At 53.8% G+C, this 24,898-nt stretch overlaps 1 protein-coding gene across 3 annotated transcripts in view; it reads left to right on the top strand.

Moving 5' to 3' along the window:
* The first annotated feature begins 5,684 nt into the window (after positions 1-5,684).
* HDAC4 (histone deacetylase 4) overlaps positions 5,685-24,898 on the top strand; it is a 338,424-nt gene continuing 319,210 nt past the window's right edge. For all 3 annotated transcript variants that reach the window (XM_049888584.1, XM_049888582.1, XM_049888587.1), the window contains exon 1: positions 5,685-5,829. The gene's annotated coding sequence lies outside the window, so the exon portion shown is untranslated. The remainder of the gene's footprint in view (positions 5,830-24,898) is intronic.

Here is a 24,898-nt window from a genome sequence, read left to right as displayed (position 1 = left end):
TGTCTTTTTTAAATGTAGTTATTTTTTTATGCGTCAACAGGTCCCTTCTCCCCCAACTTGGGGTAGCTACTCCAACATTTTTCCTTTTGTGGTACAATGTCCCCTGTGAAAGGCACAGCTCTTAAATCTGGTAAGTTTTGATAAATGTTTACACCTGTGCAATCGCCCACCCCAGTCAAGACGGATATCATCTCCACCACTCCGAAGTTCTCTTGTGCTCTTTCCTAATCAATCCCCTGGCCAATTCCCGTCCTCAGATAGAACCTCTGTTAGGATGTCCAGCCTCATAGATTACTTAGGCTGGTCCCTGAGTTTCAAATAAATGGCGTCATATAGTCCGGACTCGTCTGTCTGACTTCTTTTACTCAGTGTGGTGTATCTGAGATTCATCCACCTGTAACAGTACTCATTCCTTTTTATTGCTGAGTAATATTCCCTTGTAATGAACACACCACATTTGGGTTTATCTATTTTCTTATTGATTATATGCAACATTTTTATTTTAACCTAGTCAAATTTATCGTATTTCCCTTTTTGGTTGTTGATGGCATTCTTTGTATCCCATAAACCAAAAACCAAACCAAACCTGTTGTGGTTGAGTCAATTCCAACTCATCGCAACCCTACAGGATGAAGTAGAACTGCCCCGTAGGATTTCCAAGGAGTGGCTGGTGGATTCGAACTGTGGACCTTTTGGTTAGCAGCCATAGCTCTTAACCGCTGTGCCACCAGGGTTTCCTTGTATTCCACAACTCTGTAGAAATGTCACTGACAGTGTTTTCTTAGTACTTTTATGGCTTTTTAAAATTTTTTTAGTGCTTAAATCTTTCTCCGTCTCATGAGTAGGAATCCAACTTTATTCGTTTCTCTCCAAATACTTAGCCAGGTGCCCTACCACATTCTTTTCTCACTGATTTGAAAAGCCACTTTTATTATATTTTAAATTCTTACAGGGGTAATATTTGCAACGTTCAGCAACTGGGGTGGCTCAGGCACTGAGCAGCCTGGAATTAACCAGCTGCCCTGAACCGCCGGAACCACCGACCTTGTGTGCATGTTGGTGGAACATCAGCCTGGAGTGTTTACGTTTGTTTGGAGCTATTTCCTTGCTTTCTATTATTTTCCATTGTTCTGGGCCAGCACCATATTGTTTTCATTATGGCGCCTAGATGATATGTTTTATTTTCTGGAAGTACAGTTTGTCTGTCATTACTCTTTTTTTTTGACTATTCTCAAATGTCGACTCTTCCATTCAACCTCTTTGTCAATTTCCAAAAAGTCCCACTGGAATTTAATGTTACATTTATAGATTAATTTCGGAAAAGTGGTATCGGTATCATACAAAGTCCTCCAATCTAAAGAAATGGCATGTGTGTCTTTATTCCTAAGTCCTTCAATGTTCAGTGATGTGTTGTAGTTTTCTTCACATAGAACGTGTACACTTCTTTCTGGGTAAATTCTTAGGTATTCAAAATTTTCTGTCACTAAAGTAGCTGGGATTTTTCCACCAAGTTTTCTAATAAAGTGCTTAGCGCAAAGCCCGCCACATATTAAATGCTCAATAAATCTTAGCATTTATATAATTATCAATTGAATGTTGTTAGAATAGCTAGAAGTTATTGTTTTTTGTATATTTATTTTAACATTGGCCACCTTGCTGAACTTCTAATTTCAGGTTTTTTTTTTAGTCTTTAGGGCTGTCTTCATTTCTAATCCAGGTATTGGTTTCTTTCTTTTAGTACTGGGATTCATTTTCTTTCTGAAACAAACCCCTTTGAGTTTGGAGCTCTCTGTCTGTAAAATGTCCTTATACACGGCCCTAAGTTGATGTTTCCACACCGTCTGTCAGTTTGTCCTACTGTGGTGGCTTTCATGTTACTGTGATGCTGAAAGCTATGCCACTGGCAATTCAAATACCAGAAGGGTCACCCAAGGGGACATATTTGAGTTGAGCTTCCAGACTATGAAGAAAGACCTAGCGATTTACTTCTGAAAATGAGCCAAGGAAAACACTAGGGATCACAACACAATACTGTCCGATATAGTGCTAGAAGATGAACCCCCTAGGTTAGCAGGCACTCAAAACACACAGTGGCTCCATCAATGGACTTGAGCACACGAGTGATCATGAACATGGCACAGGACCTGGCAACGTTTTATTCTGCTGTCTGTGGAGTTGCCCACGGCAACTAACAACAACGAAAGTTGATGTTACCTGAGGGTTTGGGCTGCTGTTCCTCCTTTCCCTGCATCCTCAGCTCTCGGTGTTAGACATTTTCCTTCTATTGCGCATAACTCTGTCTATCCTGCTGAGCTCTTCTGCACTGGCTGTGAACAAAGTCAGCAAGACAGCCCTCAGGAACCTAAAGAGAGACACACCCACCGAAGCCACCAAGTTCTCTCCTTCAGGAAAGGGAACAAGATGTTCTTGTACCCATTCTGCCTGATGTGTGCCAGGTCCCTCTCTCCCTTGGAGTGGCCCTCAGGGCTCAAAGGGAGGTCCAGCTGGCCAGAACGATGGCACCACTCACTCCCTTGACTAGAATTCTAACTTTTTATTAATTTCTCCTGAGACTATAGCCCACAACTCCTTCATGTGACTTTTTGCTCAGGCACGGAGCTCTCATTTCTACTTGTAAAATGAATTCTACTAGACTTCTCTGAAGGATTTTATATTTTCTCCTGATTGCAGCATGTTTCTAAAAATCCTGTGAAAGAGTTTTGAATCTTGCTTTTTCACCAATGTTACGTAGCTACTGACCCTGTTTCATTCTATATGAAAATTTGATGCATGTCCCATTTTCCATCCTCAGCCAGGTCACTAGTCCTCCTGAACTGTGGTCATTTTCTCTGGCTATTTCTTCTGTCTTAAAATTCTTCTACTCCCCGTTCATTGGCTGCAAGTTTAGGTGAGACCAAGCATTTCTCCTTAGAATGACCGAAGAGGCAAGGTCTGACCTAACTCTGGGTTGCTAGGGCAGAGTCAGGAAAGGACATGTGAGGTGGCTGGTGATGAGCAGGTGATGAAGGTGGGGTTCACTCGAATTGCCGCTTTAGTAGTGCAGTCAGCTAAGTGTCACACCTGGCGATCTGCTTCTGAAAACGCAGCTACTGAAAGACCCGTGGAGCACAGCTCTACTCCCGAGACACGTGGGGTCGCCGTGCGTCACAGACTGCACAGCAATTGGTTTGATTTGGGTTTTGGCAATTTCTCCAAGGGCTTTTTTTTTCTTTCATGAACAAATCCTCAAGATAGGTAATATCCTTTTCCACCTGATTTGCTATGTATCCACGCTTAGTCCAGTATAACGCTGGTCTCTGGGCTCAAATTATCAGCGCTCATGTAGGGCATTTTGTACTTGAGGGAAAAAAGTAACCCCTTGGATGCAGTGTTTGAACAATCTTCTCATATTCTCCTCTCCATGACAAAAGCTGCTTTAGTGAGGAGCCAGACTACTTAACACGATGTGATCAGCAACAGCGCAGATTTTTTTGAGCAGTGGCCACCATTTCTGCATGTGAACCGTTCTAACAGGTTTCAAGTACTCCGCAAGTCAGGAAGTTTTACAGAGGAAATTAATCCTAGAACCGTTTCGATTAAAAATGTGGCTTCCACACAGCACTTTTATTAGGAAGGGGAACATTTCATATAACAAAACAATTATTAACGGCTGCAATTTGAGGTCCACAGTTCAAATCCACCAGCTGCTCCTTGGAAGCCCTATGGGGCAGTTCTACTCTTGTCCTATAGGGTCACTGTGACTCAGAATCGATTGAGGGCAACAGGTTTGGGTTTTGATTCTTAAGTCTTTTAAGGAGCCCTGGTTGTGCAGTGGTTGAGCACTTGGCTGCTAACTGAAAGGTCAGTGGTGGGAACCCACCAGCCACTCAGGGTGAGAAACATGGCAATCTGCTTCTGTAATACAACCTTGGAAACTCTATGGGGCAGTTCTGCTCTGTCCTACAGAGTTGCTACGTCGGAAAGGACTCCACTAAAACCAAAACACCAAATCCACCGCCGTCGAGTCGATTCCGACTCATAGCGACCCTATAGGACAGAGTGGAACTGCCCCATAGTGTCCAAGGAGCGCCTGGCGGATTCGAACTCCAACCTTTTAGTTAGCAGCCCTAGCACTTAACCACTACGCCACCAGGGTTTCCAAAGACTCGACAACAAGCTTTTTCGTTTTGTTTTGTTTTCGGTCTTGCATTCTATCAAGCAGCAGCCCTCAAAGACCTCACAAGGATGCTACTGTCACTGTGGGTCTGAACGCTAGAATGACGGGCTGGGCAGGACGCTTCACCTTCCTGGGTTTCTGGCAGGAATCACCAGATGTGTAGATTCTATCCACTGACCAGCATTTTCAAAGGTGTACGTTCTCACTCGGTGAACAAATGGGGTTCCGAGAGCCACTACTGCGCGCTGAAGTTGAAAAGTGATGTCATACTCCGACGGGAAGTGGACGGAACCGCCAGCAGCACGGCCTCTGGGAAGGGTCCCAGCCAGAGCCAAGCGCACAGCCGAGGGTGCTCACGGGGTCTACCAGGAGCCGCGCTGCTCCACCTGCAGCGCACACCCAGCGCCCTGCAGGTGAACCAGGTGAAACGGGGGCCCTCCTGACCCCGGCGTGGCTGCGGCTGCAGCTGCGCAGGCGGACCAGCCCGCCGGCCCGCCCCCCACGCTGCCCAGCCCGGGGTCCTCGGGCAGCTCCGGGATCCTCGGGCAGCTCCGCCTGGACAGGCCGCGCCGGCCCGGGCTCCGCCCCAACACCGCGTTCCCGCCGCGGGGCAGGGCGAGGCCGCCGCGCCTGCGCACTCGCGCCCCAGGCCGAACCCCGCCCCGCCCCAGCGTCTCCCGGAGCACGCAGCACCACGTGACCCGCTGCCAGGAGCCAAGATGGAGGCCGCGGCCAGGCCTGACGGGCCCGCCAGCCTCAGCCCGTGCCCCGATCGGCCCCACCAGGCGCCAGTCAGGCGTGCGCTCACGAAGCTCTGATCGCTGGCCTGCGCTGGGGAGCCCCCCAGGCCCGCCGAGTAGCGCTGGCCACAGCCAGGGCCCCTGTTTACAGTTACACCCGCCCAAACGCCCAGCGCTTTCTCAACCGCGAAGCGCCCTGGGCTAGCGCCTGCAGCGTTTCTGCTGCGCCCCGCCCCCTGAAATTGGCAGCTCCAGCAGCCAATGGAGTCCTGGACGTGAGCGGGGAGTGGGCGGAGGTGAGACATTTCGGCAGCTCATTGGCGCCTCTGGACGGCGGTTGGGCCGCTGGCTGACGAGGGGTGGGTGCAAACAGGGCTGTACCCAGGTCTCCCCGTGGACCAATGGGAGAGCCCCAGGGCGCTCCGGGAGGGCGGGCGGGAGGCGGGGCTGAGCCGTAATTGACGAGCTTTTCATTAGAAACCAGGCAGGAGGGAGGGGCCCGCGCGGGGAGGTGACGCAAGGCTGAGACAGCCAATCGTGGAGGCGTCGCCGCGGGCTGGGCGGGGCCGGCGCGGCTGACGGGCGGCGGCGGCGGCCTATCAGCGCTCGGCTCGGCGCCGGCGGGGGGCAGCAGCATCATGGTTCAACGTGGGTCAATTTTTTGTGAATGAGGAGGGAGGTTGTGGGGCCGCCGCTGCTGCGCTCGGTCCCCGCCGCCACCGCCGCCGCCGCCGCCGCCGCCGCCCGCTCTCCGCCGCCGCCTCTGCGCCTGGGCCCGGCGCCACCGGCCGCGTCCCGCTGTCGCCGCCGGAGCCGGAGCGCCCGAGGCCGGCGGACGCGGCGCAGCTGAGGAGATGCGGCTCGGAGCGCCCGGGCTGGGCTAGACCGCCGCCGCCGGAGCCGCCCGCCGCGGTAAGCCGCCGCCCGGCCATTGTCCGCGGGCCCGCCGCCGCCCGCAGGCCTCGCCCGCGCCGGGCCCGGACCCTGCTCCGGCCGCGCCCCGGCCGCCCGCAGGTGAAGCGCGGCCCCTGGCCCTCGGCCCCGGGCCTCAGCCCCCGGCCCCAGGCACTGCCCTGGACCCGGACGCGGTCCCCTGCCCCCGGCATCGCCCCGGACCCCGTCCGGGCCCCCCCGCATTGCCCTGGGTCCCCCCATGGCCCCAGGTCCCCCCAGCATTGCCCTGGGTCGCTTGTCGGCCCCCTGGCCCCCCAGCATTGCCTTGGGTCCCCTGTCGGCCCCGGCCCCCCCCCCAGCATTGCCCCGGGTCCCCTGTCGGCCCCTGGCCCCCCCAGCATTGCCCCGGGTCCCCTCTCGGTCCCCGGCCCCCCTCGCATTGCCCCGGGTCCCCCCTCGGCCCCCGGCCCCCCCAGCATTGCCCTGGGTCCCCTGTCGGCCCCCGGCCCCCCCATCATTGCCCTGGGTCCCCTGTCAGCCCCCGCCCCCCCAGCATTGGCCTGGGTCCCCTGTCGACCCCTGGCCCCCCAGCATTGCCCTGGGTCCCCCGTCGGCCCCCGGCCCCCCAGCATTGCCCCAGGTCACCTCCCCGGCCCCTGGCTCCCCCAGCATTGCCCCGTGTCCCCTCTGCAACCCCCGACCCCCCAGCATTGCCCCGGGTCCCCTCTCTGGCCCCCGACCCCCCCATCATTGCCCCGGGTCCCCTCTCTGGCCCCCGACCCCCGCAGCACTGCCCCGGCTCCCCTCCCCGGCCCCAGATCCCCCCAGCATTGCCCCGGGTCCCGCCCCCGACCCCCGATCCCCGACTCCCGCACCATTGCCCCGAGTATCCTCCCCGGCTCCAGCTCCCCCCCGCCCCAGCATTGCCCCGTCTCCCCTGCCTGGCCCCCGGCACTCCTAGCGTTGCCCCGGGTCTCCTCCCCGGTCCCCGGCCCCGCAGCATTACGCCGGGTCCCCTCTCCGGCCGCCGGCCCCTTCAGCATTGCTCTGGGTCGTCTCCCGGGACCCAGACCCCCCCATCCCCGATCCTCCGGTCCCGCACCGCCCCGGCCCCCGGCCCCACGACGCCCGTACCCCGGATCGCTCGAGCCGCAGACGGGCCGAGGCTCGGCGCTGGGCCGCAGCGAGTACCCGCCCGATTGTTTTTCCTGCGGGGAGCTACGGCGAATTCTGGACCTTTCCTCTGCAGCACCCGGAGAAATAAATAAATAAAACGGACGGTGTTGTGACGCCAGGCCGGCGGGGCGGGGGCCGGCCTCCTACCTGCGGCGCAGGTGACCGGCGGGGGTCCCCGGGGTCGGCGCCCCTGCTCCGGGTCAGGATCGCGGGAGGTGGGGCCTGCAGGGATCGGGGAGAGAAGGGTCGCGGGGGGAGAGGGGTTAGCAGACCCGAGATGGGCAGCCGTTTATGTAACTTTGTCAGATGCTGTGAGTTTGCAGAAAAATGTCCCTGCCCGTGGTTCTCGGCGTCGGTGCGTGCCGTAGCCCGGGGCGTGTGTGTCCGCCCGTCCTGGAGGGTCGGGATGCTGCCCACCTCCCCTGGCGGGCTTACGCTTTCCGGCTCGCGGGCCGAGCCTACCATCCGCATTTCCCGGCATTGCTAACACACATCACGGAGTTATAGGCAAATGATCTCTATTTACATTGAGCATTGAACGATCTGACACAGTTACAGCAGGAGACCGTGCCTATCAGTCTGGAAGGCCGGGGGTGGAACCCAGTGTACTCATTTAGTGCACATCAGAAATTTGTAATAGCTTCTAGCCGCTGATAGGAGTGTTTTCTTCATTGCAAGCTGTAAATTGACCTGCTGTGACACAATTTTCAAAGAAAGCGCTGCAGAAATTAAACTTAAGTTATTTTAAAACTAATGACTTTCTTAACTCAATCCTAATTGCATCACTGTGGAGACCTACCTAATTGCTTGCTGAGAGCAGCGCTGCCTGTTCCTGGGAAGGGAGGAAAGGGCTTGGGTAGGTACTTTGCTCCCTTCTTTTCTCCATTGCGCAGGCTTTTCTCTTTATCCCCACAAACCACCAAAGAGCGTGGAGGGCCTGGAAGCCAAGGTGGAAATAGCCCCAGCCCAGCCCAGAGAGATGGGGGATGATGGCCGAGGGCCCTTTGACCTGGTTTCACTTTTTCTTTTGTAACGTGATTGTGCCTTCTCAGCTGCCTGGAGTCTTAATTGTGTCTGGTAATTCGGTGCATTATTTTGGGGACTGTCAGATGAAAGCTGCTGCGCTGGCTTCAGAACCCAACCAGGAAAGGTGGGGGTGGGGGTGGGGGTGCGGGAGGGATGGCGGCAGAGTTAAGAAAACTCAGCCGCTTGTACACAAATATACGTGACAGCAATTACAAAGCAACAAAAGTTATTGCAGAATTTGGCAGTAACTATGGCAACACAATTACTCTATTATAATTGGAAATGCAAAATGCCATCCAGTTAGAAGTTTCATCAGAATGGATTTTTGGATATCACAAATCTGTGAGATTTATTATTATTATTATCATTCAGGTAGCTCACGACAGTCCTGAAATCTGTGCTCAGTTGTCTATTTTTAAGACTTAATCGAGCCTTCCCATATATCCTCCTCCCTGGGATCCGTGGCAGCTCTCCACAGAGGCATTCACGTTTGTGTGGGAGGACAGGATTTTCATGCCTTAAACACACACACCCCAACATGTTATAAGACTCCTGTAGCTTTCTCTGTTCTAGGCTTTTATGCAGAGATCAAATACCTTTCTCAAGGGAAAGTCATCAGTCAGAAAGGAAGAAGGACTTGGGCAGGCAGATGTAGCTGCTGTCTAAAGGGTTATTCTTTCTCCTGCCAGGGGAGACTTGGCATCATGGTGCCCTAAGGGAAGCCCGTGTGTGTGTGTGGGGGGGGTGGTGGCATATGTGTGGGAAGCCTGTGGGGGGGGTGAGTGGGTGGTGTGTGTGAAGATGACCGTGGATCACACATATAGGCTGGGAGGCCTACAGACCAAGGACGGCTGTGGCCTAAGAAGTCCTGAGCCAGAGAGAATGTTCTGTGGTCAGCAGCCTCAGGCCACGCAAACGCCCTGTTCAGAGAGGCCTTGGGGGCTGTTACTGTAGCTGAATTGACAAAACAACATGGCACCCTGGCCACGTGCAGCCGGAGGCTGGTCTTGCCCTTCACTGGTCGGAGGCCTGCTTTATAAGGCTGGCCCTCTGGGTGTTTACCAGTAGGACTCTGGTTCTGGAAGTTTCCGCACACTGGGGTTGCTGCCATTTCATTTCCTTGTAAGCCTTTCCTTTCAGCTCCTGCATATTTATGCCCAGTAATCGACTTCCATTTTCCAGCTGCATTGTGAGGCTTCAATGCCGCATGAATGGCTTTGAATTCCGCTCCTTTGATGTTGGGGGGGCGCGGAGGAAGCGCGACTTTGTGTCGTCTTAATTGCCTAGCAGAAGAGACATCTCATCGCTCCTGCAGAATCGGTCCATGAGGTTCTCTATTGAAAACGGCTGGGCTTGCATCGCTCGGAGCCCCCTGTGTGATAGATTAATACCTGATGGAGCAAGCGGCGAGGGAGCTGCCGGAGAGAAAGGCGCTGCTGCTGCCGCCGCTGCTGCAGGCTGGGTTGGTTCCTGCCTGTGGGCCTGATCAGTGACTGGGCCTCCGGGGAAGCACCAGAGTTTGCCCTGCGCTCTCCAGCCTGGCAGGCTGGGCCTGAGCGCCAGCTGTCCTGGCCAGAGGGGAGCCCTTGCCCCAGTTGTCTTTGGCCCCCAGTCCTGGCGTGGTGGTAGGGGAAGACACAGCCCATCGGTTTGGACAGTGGGCATATCCTGTGGTGTGCAGTGGCTGCGGGGTTTTGGCCTTGGCGTTAGAGGAAGACAAAGCATCTCCTGTGGGGCAGTGGTGGTTCAGCAGTGGGACCCTCACCTTCCAAGCGGGAGACGTGGCTGGGTTCCAGTAGACCTCATGTGCAGCCACCCCCTATCTGTCAGTGGAGGCTTAGGAGTTGCTATGATGCTGAACAGGTTTCAGTGGAGCCTTCAGACTGAGACTAGGAAGAAAGGCCTAGTGATCACTTCTGAAAATCAGCCAGTGAAAATGCTGTGAATCCCCGTGGGTCCGCGCTTCAGCAGGTTGTGCAGGACTGAATGGCGTTTCATTCCATCCTGCGTGGGGTTGCCCTGAGTCGGGGGCTTACAACAGTAAGACGTCTCATGGTTCAGGTCACCTTAATAACATATCCTAAAGGAGAGCTTCTTTAGGGAAAAAGCGCCACTGAACTGAGGTGAGCAAGTTTCTTTTCAGAAGGTCAGATTTCTTCTGGGCGTGTGGGCATGAGGAGAAGGCGCTGGATCTCTTTAGGAGTGGAGGGTGGGCTGCCTTCCCCAACATGCCTCCTACTCACTCCCTGGAAGGAAGGTTGCCTACGCTGTGACCCTTCACGTAAATGTGGGGACGGAAGATCGGCATCCCTTTATAAGCTGTTGCAGAAATCGGAATGCCCTGGCAAGGAGATCCAACACTAGCAGTTATAAGATAACCCAGTAGCTAACCTTTAGGGAGCACCTTTAGGGTCGTGCTGTTTTAGGCACTCGCCATATGTCTCTGTCACTTTTCCCTCCCCATAGCCCTATGTGGTAGGTGCCTCATGCACACTTTACAGAGAAGGAACCCAAGAGAGAAACGAACGTGGGACGTCTGTTGTCATTGCATCTGGTGTCTGGGCTCAAGGGCTGACCCCCTCTCTCTTCCTTGCTCTGCCACAGGGCCAGTGACGGTGTTGACACTGTCCAAGGTGTTTGGGAGAGCCTCGGCTCTTTGTAAAGACTGCTGTTCTGAAGACTTGGGGCTCTGTGCTCTGTGTTGTTTGCTCGCCAGTGTGGTGCTGACTGTCCTTGGAGCTGTCACAGTTGACAGCATGTTTCAGCAGGGTCTGGGACATCACTGGCTTTCTAGTGCTGTCTTACATTCTGGCTGTGGCTTTGCAGAACGGGAAGGATCTCAACAGTCCAGTTGGCCAGTGATGGTTGCATCACTTAAGGGAAACTTCGATCTTCCCCTAAGAAGCCCCAGGGCTGTGTGGGGGCAGGTGCCCTGGTGGGGGTGGTGGAGGACGCCTGTGCTCAACATCTGTTCAGCTAGAGCAGGTTGGCTTTATCTTGAGAGATTTTATTGGAAGAAAGCATTCCAGGGTCCAAAACTCTGAAAACCACTGATTTAACCTATTTTTATCCTAACAACAAAGCCAGAAACCTTAAGAGAAAATATTGACAGATTTAACAGTGTAAGAATTTAAAAAATTCTTTTTGGCAAAAGAATTCATAAGCAAGGGTGAGAGATGACGAGAGAAAAAAATATATGCAACATATTGTGCCCACGTGAGCTTAATAGCCTATATGTAAAGAGCTTTTACAAACCAATGAGAAGAGGATGAGGATCCCCTTTGCAAAGCAAGAGAAATAAGATGCATATTATAGTGGTTAATAACTAAAAAAGACTTAGCATGAAATTCAGCTTAAAGGAGGTTCCATCTGTGCCTATCGTATTAGCCATGACTAAGAAGTTTGGTAATGTCCATTGTTGGTATAATGATAATTCTTACAGGGTTTTTGTGAAGCTTGACTAAGTTACTGTGTGGAAGGCGCTTAGGATAGGATCTAGCACGTTGTCAGCATGAGATAAGTGTTGGCTATTATTATTATTTGCTCTGGAGTGCAAATAATTGCTCTCCAGGAAAGTTCCATAGGCCGGAATTTCCAATGATCATTTCCCTTGTCGCAGCAATCCTACTTATTGCCCTTTGTCTTAAGGAAAGAATAGGCTAACTCCATGAAGATGCAGCTGTGTGCAAGGATATTGTTGCTACGTTGTTTCTAAGAGCAATATTTGTGGCATACATTTTCCTTGCTGTGGCATATCTGTGCAGAGGGACACAGACAGAGGTGTGCAGTGTGTCAGGTGAAAAAATCAGGTCCCCAAGCAGGACTCAGGTCATAGCTTCCGTAAATACATGTGTCTTTAAAGTGATAGCAGTGGCCCCCTGGAGTGTCAGGAAAGTGGAGTTATGAGGGGGTTTCACTTGTCATATTGGTATTATATATAATTTTTTACAGTAAACATGTGATACTTTGTAATAATAATAAAATGACATTTCATTTGGGAAAAAAATGCTGTCCAACCCCATTTTTTACAAAAGAGAAAAACCAAGTTCTTGGGCGCTGGGTGAATACTCTTCGCATTGAAGGGGTTCGTGGGTGTCTGTTTCTGTGACTTTGGAGCACTCCACTGGCCCTCTGGATCCGGCCGCCTGGTCCAGCTCACATTGCAGACTGCAGCCTGAGCAGGGGTGGATTATCCAGTAAGCAAGGTAAGCACGGCCTTACTTGTGCTTCATCACATTTTGTGGTGAAACCATGTGAAATTGTTCTCTACAGATAAGTAAGCACATGTTACTGGGTCATCTGCCCCTGTCAGGGATTGTAATTTTGAAAAGAGGCTTTGATTCCGTTGGAAGTTGCTGTGGGGTTGGGAGAGAAACAGATGCCAGCCATACCTAGAAGCTGAATCTTTGACGTGGTGAAAAAACGTGAAATTGTTCACTACAGATGATCTAGTAAGCAAGGTACCTTGCCTATTGGCTGATCCACCTCTGAGCCTAAGTGATCTCTCCCCAAAGCTGACTGTACCTGTCCTCTCCTTGCTCAGACCCTGCCGTGGCACCCTGTTATTCTTAGGCTCCAGACCCTTGTTCTTGGTGTAGCCTGGAAGGCCACGCCACACCCTGGCCTGTGTTTTCCAGCCTCATCTGATAGCACTTGCCCTGTTCACTGAGCTCAGCCTCCTACCTGGTTTGTTTCTAAGCTCTCTAGGCCTCCTAAGGCCCCAGGACCTTTGCACATGCTGTTCCCTTTTCTTGAAACTGCTTTCCTTCTCTTTCTTCTGCTCCCAACCCTCAACTCGTGCTCATCCTAGGGTTCCCTGCTAAACTTAGCCTAACATTCTTTCTTCTTCCTAACGTGGATCCAGTTGTGAAATCTCAGTAGCTCCTTGTGACATTAGTTTTTTCGTGTCAACTCTCTTAGTAGCTGTGAGCTGTGTGGGGTCAGGGTGCCCCAGGACTTCACGCTGCATTGTAACCATTGACTGGCACTGTAGGTGTTCAGGCAATGAGCCAGTGAATGGACGGGTGAATAAATGGCACAGTGTGGCCTTGTGGGACAGCCCCTCTGGCGTGTGCTCTGGGTTTGCCTGTTGCATCCCCTCCCGCAGGTCTGGGAACTTCTTGGTCCTGATTTTGGAGATCCCAGGCAGTCCTGAGTTATGAATGAGATCCATTCCTAAGTCCCTCTTTAAGTTGAATTTGTAGGTAAGTCAACAGTTAGGTACAGTTCTTATTTAGCATCAGTTAGTCAAATGTTTGTCTTAGTGTATAGTATATATTTTACCTTTAGAAGTACAGCCAGAATGCCCCTTAGAAGCGAGGATGGCGAGACTTCATCTCAAATACTTTGTACACGTATCAGGAGGGACCAGTTCCTGGAGAGGACATCATGCTTGGTAAAGTAGAGGGTCAGTGAAAAAGAGGAAGACCCTCAACAAGATGGATTGACACAGTGGCTGCAACAATGGGCTCAAGCATAACGACGATTGTGAGGATGGCACAGGACCCGGCAGTGCTTCATTCTGTTGGGTATGGGGTTGCCATGAGTCGGAACTGACTCGGTGGCATGCGTATAAAACACTTAAACACTCTTTCCGATGGCTTTATTATTTCCAGTTTATTTTCAGCTGTGATCATTTTTGTTTTCTTTGATGTGTCACCACACTTCCCCTGGATTTAGGCTTTGGAGGCGTGGTTACAGGGGTGAATAAGAGGAAAATTTAAGCCAAATGCGAAGTTACACACTCAACACCGTGCTAATGACAGTGGGATCTGACTTAAAATGGTGGACGGCCTTCTCCTTCCTTGAGCCACGAACCGCTGAAGCTCCACGATGTTTTGATGGGCGTCACAAAGTTGTATGTGCGTTCACACTATATTTAACTCAAATTTTTAATACAGTAGGCTTTAAGGCAGTCCTTTTGTAAGTACAAGTTGGACAAGGTCCTAAGTTGGATGTTCTTAACCGTCTGCTTTTAAGTAGCTGCCATCGATACCGATGGAGTGGGTTCTGTGTTGTGGCCAGGAATGAAGGGAGAAGAGCTTCACAAACACAGCTGTCAAGTGGCAAATGGAGCCCTTGTGTGCGGTCCAGGCACGTGTGCACAGCTCATCCTGCATCTGGCTGGGCCACCAGCATGCCAGGTAGCAAGCCATTGCTTTCACTAAAGGCAGGTTTTCTCCTGAGTAAGTTGGCCTTAATGGCATTATTTCATCGTTTCTTATTTAACTGCATAATAAAAAATAAGGTATCTTAATACAATTGCATATATAAACATTTTGGAGTCTGTTGTGCTTAAAAATGTGAATGTCGGGCTTTGTCACTTTACTACTGTTAATGAAGTGTCTGTCTGTGTAAGACAAGGGCTTTTGTTGGACTGATGTTTGAGCTTGACACAGTGAGTCAGTTCTCAGAGCAGGAGAGCCCAAACGGCCTTCCAAGTGGGAGTGCTGTTCAAACGGTGAGGGACAGACATTTGCTCTTGGGAACGGCCCAGTCATCTGGCTTATGTGTTGCCATTTGCTGGAACGATTCTTTTTTAAACTTTGCAAGAGAAGTTACTGTGACTTCCCCACACTGGCCTCTCGGGTGGGTGGAGAATGGTAGGGACATGTTTTCTAAACACTCCTAACTGTTGAGAAGTTATTGCTTTGCAAATACTGATTTCGTACCCAAGCCCAAGTAGTAGGTTTTACAGGAGGTTGGACATCACGCAGGTCGTTGCAGCCCCAGCTCCCTTCAGGAAGCCCCAGCCCCCGCCCACAGGGAGCTTACATATGGTGGGGGCAGAGGAGTGAGCGGAGAGAAACACACATGAGTGGGACCCCATCTTGAGAATCAGGACCCTGGAGCTGGAGGAGGCCAGGCCGAGGTGAGGGGCAGCAGGGGGGCTGGGAGCAGGGTGAGGGCCTTTCTTGCCAGAGCCACAGTAGTGGGCCATAGTACGGTGGAAAGGCCAGTTGGGGTCTGATGGCGGCCAGACTCCAAGGCCAAGAGTGGTGGGTAGGCAGGGTGAGCTGGGCAGGCTGGTCGATGGCTGATAGGTGCCCAGTGGCGCAGTCTTCTTGTAGTTGGACGAGGTCTTTAACCCTGCTTCCTGTTCTGGCTTTGATTTGGGCGATGAACCTGGTGGCTCTTGTTCTCCCTTTGGAGAGGCACCACTGGGGCGTAACCGTGAATGGTGCACCTCAGGGACACCCCAGTGTTCTGCAGCAGGGCGGCCAGCTCTTTGGAACGCGAGCTTGGATCGCAGCGCCTTCTTGGAGAGCTCTGGGCAAGAGGAAGAGGCTGCTCACAAGGTCGGGGTGGCTCTGGCCTCAGGGGCTCTGAAGTCAGGGCCACATCCCAAAGCAAGTTCATGGGCTCCTTCTTTCCCTCTTTTCTTCCTCCCATCCTTCCACTCACCAGGGTTGACTGAGAGCGTCCTTCGTGTCGGCCCTCTTCTGGATGCTGGGACTCCTTCGTGGAGCTGCTTTCCTGTTCAGAACCAAAGCTTGGTTGGTGTCAGTGTAGGGAACCTTCTAGAAGGGACCCAAGATGGCCTCCACCCAGCTGTTGGGCTTTATGTGTTGAAGGTTCAGTACTGATACTGAGCCCCTGCTTGACACCTCTGCCCTGTGCCAGTTGAGGCCCGCAACAGCCCTGCTGCACAAGGGAGATGTGAACACAGGAGACCAGGGCCCAGCAGGCCAGGAGGACGCCGGAGGGCACCCAGGAAGCTGACGACAGGCCCCAAGCCCTGGTGTTTTTCTCCCTGTCGAGAACTTTCCCTCCCGCAAAACTGCCTGCAGTGTAGCCCTTGGAGGGACTTGGGGTGGAACAGCCTGGTCCCCGCCCATCTCATGGGGAAGGCAGAGTCCTCCCTGTGTGTGGGTGCACTGGGGCGGGGAGGGCTCCGTGGTGGAACAGTCTGGTCCCAGTCCGCCTTTGGGGGATGGCAGAGTTCTCCAGTCTGTGGGTACGCCGGGGTGGGGTACACTTGTCATCAGTGACTTACACGTGGAACCCAGCTTCTGGGGGGGAGGGGCATGACAGTTTTGGAGCTTGCTAAGGAAACTCTAGTGGCATAGTGGTTAAGAGCTACAGCTGCTAACCAAAAGGTTGGCGGTTTGAATGCACCAGGAGCTCCTTGGAAACCCTATGTGGCAGTTCTACTCTGCCCTATAGGGTCGCTATGAGTTGGAATCGACTTGATGGCAACGGGCTTGGTTTTTGGTTTGGTTTAAGGAGCCATAGAGAAAACGATTGGGAAGTACTTTGTTTGGTTAAAACCCTGTCTGCTGTAAAATTTATGGAAGATTTTTTTCACCAGAAAGGTCATGCTAGATGGTTCCAGGCCCCGTTCTTTGGAAAGCAGTTATTTGCCAGCATATTCTTTCCCCTGCTCTGCAGGCTGGAGGGGCGTGTTAAAGAGCCAGCGCCGGGGTACGAGCTGGCCACTGTGGTCTCTGTGCCGGTCCCTGCCCCAGAGCCGGCTCTTCCTTTGGACTTTTCTGGTCCGGCAGATTCCCAGCAGGCTCAGCACATCCCGGAGGAGGCCAAGCAGCAGCCGGTCTGCAAAATAATGAGGCTCCATCATGCCTGAACCCCCGAGGCTGCGGGGCTGGGCATCCTGAGGGGCAGGGGCTGCTTCTGCCAGCTGTCTTGTGGTGGGCTGGGCCCCTGGGGGAGCATCCCCCATCTCCCCAAGCTGTTGGGAAAATGGTTTGGATTTGGAGGGTTTTTTGTTTTGTTTTTTAATGAACCAGGCCAACAAACAACAGCTTAAATGGCCCCAAGTGAGAGTCTGTCCTGTGTCAGAACGGGCAGTACTCACCCAGATGTGGGTGCATCTTGCGGAAGCTCTGTTTCTCCGACCAGTGCAGTTATGTAGAGCTTGGAGCAAGATAGCTCCGCTCCTGTTTAGAGGCTTTTAACGCCTTGGGGGGGTCTCGTTACGGGTTTGGGACAAAGGATCTTGATTTGTGGATGGGCTAAGTTCTGTTTATCCCTCTAGTGTACGAGAGTGGTTTCCCCAGACTTGGATGTTTTGTTGCCTGTGGCTCTGGGTGTTGGGGACAGAACTCAGCGTGGGATCAGAGTGGGTTGAAGTCCAGCTTCACTGGTCGTGACCTCGGTGCCTAGCCGGCATTACCTTGCCTTGGGGACCACAGTAGGAGCTGCAGTGAGGCCGAAAGGAAGGGCTGGGTGTGCGGGGTCCCCAGGGCCAGTGTCCCCTAGGCTGGGCCCCCCTCCTCCTCTCCTTGCTGCCCACCTGTCTCTGCTGGTGGGACTCAGGGAGGAGTAGGAAGTGAGCATCTGTGTGCCATCGCATGGGAATCGTCCCATGACTGCGCATTGGGTGCGCATCACGTAACACGAGCCTCCTTGGCCCCTGCCCATGCTCAAGGCATTGCTGTGTCTGTTGAAGTCTCCAGGAGGGCCCCTAGGAATATGGGAGAGCAGGGATTGTTAGTCTGTGTCCTCACAGGCTCTGTGCGCGGCGCACAGAATGTTCTAGAAAGCTCCGACACACTTGTTTGATCTTCATGTGAGGTGCTGTCATTTCCAAGAGTCAGAAGAACCACGTTGCATTAGTGGGGATCACGGAGCTGGTCCTGGGCTGTTCCTGGGCTGAGGAGTGATTGAGACCTGGGCTGGAGTGCACAGGTCCCCGGTCCAGAGGACGATCCTGGAGCAGGTGTGATGCACGGTCCATGCTGGGTCTTCACTGAGCTACGCTTCCTGATGTCCCTAGAAGGTGGGCCCATCCTGGGACGAGTCACAGAGGACTTGCCGTTTCCTCCTCTAAGTTGTTTCCATCTCTTTCTGCACCTGCTCTTGTGCACAAGCAGAGGCCTCGGATTGAAGGCTATTGTGGAGGGTCTCTGGTGGTCTGCCTGGCAGCCTTGCCCACCGCTGGCTCTGAAAGGCCCGCTCAGCTGTGACAGCAGTGGCTGGACTGAGCCGCGTGGCTGGAGGCTTGGGTTCTGGGTGGTGGGGCTGCAGGCTTGTGGTGGCTTCGGCTGTACTAGGGTAGCGCCCCCTGTGGAGCGGCAGTGGGGGTTCAGGGATGGTGGGAGCATGGGGGCGATGGGGGCTCGGGGGCAGTGGGGAAAGAGGTGGCTTAGAGGCAGGGAAGAGATGGGATGCTTTGGAGGGCCCCCGGGGACACAGACCCTCCTCAGGTGGGTCTGTGGACAGGCGTGGAGGTGGCTCTAGTGACCCTGTTGTCTGACTGGGGGGCATCTGTGGTGAGTGGAGGAACATGGTGACAGGGACAAGATGTGACCTTATAGTGATTGTGGCACTGTGTTTTTTATAACAGCTCTTAGATTTGAGCTGGAAGGTATTTCTGGCTGGGCTGCATCAGATAGGCTTTCTCCACGGTGGTGACAGAGCACGTGGCTCACTACAGCAGGGCATTGCTTGGCTCACCTCCACAGACAGTGCAGGTGAAGGAAGGCTTCAGGCTGGGCTTGATCCAGCTCCTCCACAGCTCATCCAGGGCTCTTCTTTCCCCTGCCTTGGGGAAGTCAGTTGTCATGATCCTGAGACAGTCCTGCCAGCTGCTTCCAGGGCTGCAGGCCTGCTCCGTGCCTTCCAGGAAAGAAAGTGTCTAGTCCCAGCACACGTCTAGATTCAGTCTGCTTGGTCTGGCATAGGCCACGTGGCCACCTCTGAGCCAGGGGTACGGGATGGCTGGGGGCTCAGCCTGGATGCTGGCTTCCCCCTCCAGAAGCTCACATGGAAATTGATGCTGTTGGAAGGGAAGGAAGGGGTGGATAACGAGGACCCAGCCACAGCCGTTCTCCAGGAAACTCTTACACTCGACAGCCCCACCCGGCAGCTGTTCCAGAACGGTCTTCAGTGTGAGCTGGCTGTGTGCAGCACCGTCCTGGACGCCCCCACAGCTCTCTTCACGGAACCCTGCAATGACCCTCTGCGGGAGGGGAAGGGGCTGGCAGGCCTGCAGTGAGGGCCTTAGCGGCATTCTGGGGCAGCGAATACTGGCGCAGACCAACACCCTGCATCTCTTTCTCCTGATGTACCCTATCCCTGGAAGTCAGGGGGCATGCAGCTAGACCTGGCCAATTGGAAAGGGAGGCAGAGCTGGGAGAAGCCTGTCAGGCCTGGCCTTGAAGACTGGTGATTCCTCCCTTCTCTCACTTTGCTTGCTGGTAGCTGGATGCAGAGGACTTTATGGGGGACCCCGAGGCCCTCGGAATGTGGATGGTGGGGCCATGAGGTGGAAGGAGGCGGTGTCTCCGAGCAAGTGCCTCTGCTTGTGCACCCTAGTTGGGAACCACTGCTATAGAACAGGCGGCGGTGGAGCTGGGGTTCTGATCCAGCACGGCATGGAAGGCGGACTGCAGCCTGCCGATAGAGGCCAAGCGCGGGGCCTCTCCACGGTGTGCTCCCTGAGAACCCCAGTGACCCGGGCAGCAGGTTGTCCAAAGATGCTTGGGAAAGGGTTGAACCTATGCTGGCCTTCCTACCCCATGCAGGGCTGGGCTTAACCGAGGGCCTTCGGGGTGCAGTCCTGCCTGCTGAAACGTGGCCCAGGCCTGGCACAGGGGCCAGAGCTCCGAAGCCCGTCTGCTCACGTCTGCCTTTCTGCAGATGGGGACATTGGAAGGAACAGGAGACTTAGCCGTCCTGGGTTCTCCTAAGTGGAGAAGCTCAGTTACCCACCCTCCCTGCCCCGGTCTTCCCATCCATTCCCACCCTCTCTACCTCGGTCTTTCCGTACATTCCCACCCTCCCTGCCTTGGTCTTCCCATCCGCAAAGTGGACATGAGGATTTCCACCTTGGAGGGGTGTTGTCAGGATGGAGCCAAACCAGGAGGCCAGTGGCCCAGCCCCAGGCCTGCCGCATGGCGTGAGGTGAGTCTATGCTGGTCCCTTCATAGACTCAGAAGCCCGTGGGTCAGGAGGATGATTCTGCAGGGGGTCTCGACTCCGTGCCACGCATCATGTTGTTATTCAATACAACCTGCTAATTCTTGAACCCCCCTGCAACTTGGACACCCTCTGTCTCCTTTGACCGTTGATGATGGTTTGCATCTGATGGCCGTGAGCCTTTGGTGGTGGTGTACGTCTGATGGCGGTTTGCATCTGATGGTGGTTTGCGTCTGATTGCGATTAGGGTGATGAAATGCTCCCTTGTCTGGTGCAGCTCTCACCCAGTTTCCCCTCTCAGCATGGACGCTTCACACTCCTGTGCTCTCTGATGTGGCTTTCTTTGGCAGGAAGACCTGTGTGTTCAGGAGAGCAGTCTCTACTGGAGGTTTGAGGACTGTCTCTTCAGGGAGGGCTGAGTGAGGGCCTGGGTTTCAGGGAGGGGTGATCGAGGGCCCAGACAGGGGGCCTGGTGCAGCAGCCGGCCCATAGGCCCCGTGCTGAGGCTCGCTCTCCTAGATGGTGGCTTTTTTTCCTGATGGAAGCACATGGTTTCTCCTGCCGCAGGGGTGCTGGTGGAAGAGCCTCACGGCCTGTTTTCTTTGTTTTCTAGCATCCTATCTCTCAGTTCTTGGCACAGACGTGGTTTCGAGGCCTGTTCTGAGGGGCTCATGAAGCTCCAGGGGTCAGTCTGAAGTGGACTGCAGCTGTCCATCAGCGGCAATGGTCTGGCCTCCGGCCTCCCTCCTGAGCCCTTCTCACTCTGCCCTGGGCACCGCCCTGCTGGTCACCCCCAGGACCCCCACTCTCTGGATGGCACCTTTTTGCTTGCCCAGAGCCATTGCCCTTCTAGCCCTTTCCAGCACTTTCCTCCCTCCTCCTTGGCAGCACTTCCTCCTCCTCGGCAGCACTCCCTCCCCACCAGACAAGACCTGGAGGAGGTGATTTTAAGCCAAGCGTCTCCCAGAAAACAAGACCTGGTGAGCCGGGTGTCTCGGGCTTCCGTGGCCTCCAGGATGCACTCTTACTTTCCCCCGTGGTCACCCTCTCCCCTCTTTGGGTCTTCGCTCCTTCTCTGGTACCACCCATTTCTATACCAGTAGCGATGGCCCTTTTAATCCCCCTTTTTCAGCTCTCTCCACTTCCATAACCTTGCCTGTCCACCGTACCAGTGCACCATCAGGCCATGCGTGCATCAGCAACCCAGCCTCTAGCCCCCACCTCTCCTGCACACTTCCCCTCTTCCCTCTGGCCATGGCACTCTCCTGCCCAAACATTCAGTGGCTCCCTATTGTCTAGGTTAAAATTGGAGTGTCCAGGGTTTGGCGTAGCAGACAAGGCGGGCAGCCATAGGAGAAAGGAGGGTGTCTTCCGGGTATTGGCAGGCTTGGGCAGAGGAATGAAACCCAGGGAACTGGACAGTGATGTTAAACGTGGGAATATAAGAACAACACGCGGGTGTATTATGCAGCAGAGTAGATGGTTCACCTGATTTCCAGACAAAACATGAGATGCTACAGAAAGTTCCCACCTGGGGGAGCGCTGGCCTCTTCTCCTGTCTTGTGGGAAGGAGTCTGGGAGCCCCTGCTCCGCAGTCCTTTGTGCTGAAGGTCTTGCTGGGCCCAGTAGATACGAGAGCATCGTGGCTCCCAGGAACGGTGACCCTGTGGTGTGACCCCATATAGGTGACAACTGGCTGGTCCCGCAGTTCAATGATAAGAACGGTGTGTAATGGAAATTATTGCCGGAAAGTGTTTTCGTATTAAAGCATTTTCAATATTGTTAATATTAAAGGAACTAAATTAGGAGAATAGATCAGCAATACAAATAAGCAGTTACTGTAATTGGGAAAAATACTAATGATTTAATTTGCATATGTGGCAGAAATTCTTTTTTTTCCCTGACTGCCTTGGTAATAAAAGACAGGTTGAGTATCACAAATGCAAGCAAATAAAGAAATCCATTAATTCTCCTATTCATTTTTTTGAGAAATGGCATTCCCAGTTTGTGCCGTGACAGTTTAATAATTGGGGTACCTAATTTTAATCGGTTACGTGGGTGCATGCCCTGCCTAGCTCAGGAGAACAGCCGCTGTTAGTGAGATTGGTGCCTCCCATGATTTCCGGGAGGAGGGCGGAGACACGGTAACCTGAGGTGAGGTCAGAGCCTGTCACCCCGGGGGGCCGCGCGGGACTTAGTGCAAACAGTTAATGCGCTCGGCTGCTAACCTAAAGGTTGGAAGTTTGAGTCCGCCCAAAGGCACCTCTGAATGAGGGCCTGGAGGTCTACTTCTGAAAAATCAACCACTGAAAAGCCTATAGAGCACAGTTCTGCCCTGACACGCGGGGTTGCCGGGAGTCAGAGTCAACTTGATGGCGGCTGTGTGAGGAGTCCCTGAGTGGCACAAACAGCTGAACACTCAGCTGCTGACTGAAGGGGCGGGCGGCGCACGGTTCCGCTCTGACACACGTGGGGTCGCCGGAGGCAGCGTAGAATCGACTCGAGGCCAGCTGTTTTGTCCTGTCAGGGCTTTGGGGCTGAGCATTCCGGCAGCCTGTGCTGTGCTGAAGGAAACTGCCTAGCTGATGAGTGTTTGTGTTAGGGGATGTGGGTGGTGACTTGGTGGCCCTAGAGGCGTGCCCTTTCCGAGGGAGCGTCCACTTCAGTGGCTCTCACTGGATGCGCTTTTATCTGGAGACATTCTTGTCACAGCCACGGGGGAGCGAGCTGCTCTTATCTTGTGGGTGGAGACCAGGGTTGCTGCTCAACATTGAACGTCCCAGAGGACGGCCAGATGTACTGCGAGGTTGAGAGGCCCTCCCGCCACCAAGGCCGGAGCGCTAGCATCTTCTTTAGGACAAGAAGTGGATGACACTCTCCCTGGACCAACATGGGTGCTGCCCTGGTGTCATGGACCCTCCACAGCCATTTAGAATCCCTCTGCGGGCACCCAGCCTCACACACAGTTACCAGTGGCAGGGTCACCAGTTCGGGGTGAGGAAATGAAGTCGCCTTCATTTACATTTTTTTGCGTGTGAATAAAATGTACCTTTATCCTCTCCTTTTCCTTTCTTTTCATTTCTCCATCTCTTTCAGATTTGCAAAATGGGCCCCCAGAAATCATAGTTCCCTGCCAGAGCGTGTTTTGCATGCAGATGGAGCCCAGGATAACAAAGAGGCCTGTTTGTGTTGTCGCCAGGACATAAAGAGAAAGGATATTGCTGAATTGTAAATTGCATTTTTAGAATATGCTAAAATGAAGTCCTGAGAGTGATCCGTCTTCCGCACTCTAGCTAAATGAGCTGCGTGTTTGCACTGTAGTGATTGAGAGAGGCAGGCAAGCAGCAGCGTGGCTTAATTCGCAGAATACATTTCCTTCATCATAACAGTGTGTGCTATCCACGTGTTCAGGTGTCAGCTCAGCTACCGTAAATCCACTTTAAACCTCCTGATGTGTGCGCATGTCGCGTGTGGGACGCAGTGGTTTCAGTCACTACCAGTCGTTTTATCGAGTGATCAGGATGTGTGAGCTCAGGGTAGCAGCCAAGGGCTATCTCACACGTGAGAGGCTGAGTTGGTGCATTTCCTTCATTTCCCAGATGGGGCTTGAAGACTAAGCAGAGAATGATGCTGTGAAGTTGGGGAAACAATCCATGCACAAAAACGATTTGGGTCATTCCTGTAAGACACCAGGTCACCGTCAGTCACCCTAAAGGAGAAAGTGGGCGGAGACTGGGCATGCCCCGTCGCTGTGTGTACACAGGTGTGATGTACAGGAGACCCTTGGAGAAATGCCAGTTGTGAAGGTCATTGCAGAGCCGGGACGTTCTGCAGTATACTGTCTGTTGCCTCGGTCCAGTCGCCAGTATAGAGATGGCTTCCCCTGGGCTGGCCACATGCTCCCTGGTCTGCACTGTTACCCCACACCACTGGCCAGCCTGGAAACTTGTGTTTGGAGCCCCTCCTGTCCCACGTCTGGCACCAGTAGCCAAATCCTGAGGAGTTTTCACTGAGCTTTCCCCACCCATGGCCAGCACTGAGCTTGCCTCACGGGAACTGTCCCATGCAGCCCCCTGAACCCTGATTGGGAGCCTGCTGAGGGCCAAGCCCTGCCATCTGGAGGCTCCAAGTTCTTGGCATCTGGAGGCAGAGGCGAGGAGTGTGGTGCTGGAAGTAAGTGGGAGCCCATCGTCCGGCCTGGGGCCCAGGGCGCTGCCTGCAGAGTGTGCCCAGTCTGAAAGCAGCAGTAAGCTGGACAGGTGACACAGACAAGCGTTACGATTCAGAAGATGTGGCACTTCCAATCCAGTACCCTTGACCTGGCCAACAGCTCCAGGGTACAGGTGGGAAACATGGCTGGTGTCATGTGGCCTTTGTCATGTGCCTGGCACTGGAGAGTTCTGGAGCACCCTGCTGCTTTTCTAGCCATTGCTCCAGTGTGGTCCACATGGGCTGTGATCTAGGACACAGCGTGAGCTCAGGGACGTCAGGGTTCATGGCAAACTACAACCAATGGGGAGCCCAGAAGAATGGGCCCGGGCCTGGAGCATGTCGGCCTGTGGCTGTGCAAGGTGGTCACCTCCACCCAGATGAGGGCTGGCCAGCTCCCAGCAGCGTAGTGTGCAGGGTGCTGGTGGCCGTAGCTCCTGTGTATTACCGGTACTGGTGCTTGGAGGCGGCAGCTCTGTGGCAGAAGGAAGGCTGTGGACACAGGCTTTGGGGCCAGCCCTGGCCTCCTGACGATGTGACAGTGGCAGCCCACTGCACTGTCTTAGAGGCTCAACAAAGAGGGTTTTCCTTGGGTACAGGATGGGGTGGGGTCCTGTTGCCCAGAATTTGTTTGGCTTTGGGGACCGTTGAAGTTCAAGTTGAAGCTGTGTGAAAAACAGAGAGATGAAGTTGTTGGCCCAGCGGGGTGGTTGGGATGATGCCAACGATCCAGGTGATGCCTCCATTCAGGCAGGAACACTGCCAGACACCACGGATCTTCTCAGTTGCTCCTCCC

Source organism: Elephas maximus, chromosome 6, assembly GCF_024166365.1.
Source record: "Elephas maximus indicus isolate mEleMax1 chromosome 6, mEleMax1 primary haplotype, whole genome shotgun sequence".
NCBI classification, from domain to species: domain Eukaryota; kingdom Metazoa; phylum Chordata; class Mammalia; order Proboscidea; family Elephantidae; genus Elephas; species Elephas maximus.
This window is presented reverse-complemented; position numbering and strand designations above follow the sequence as displayed.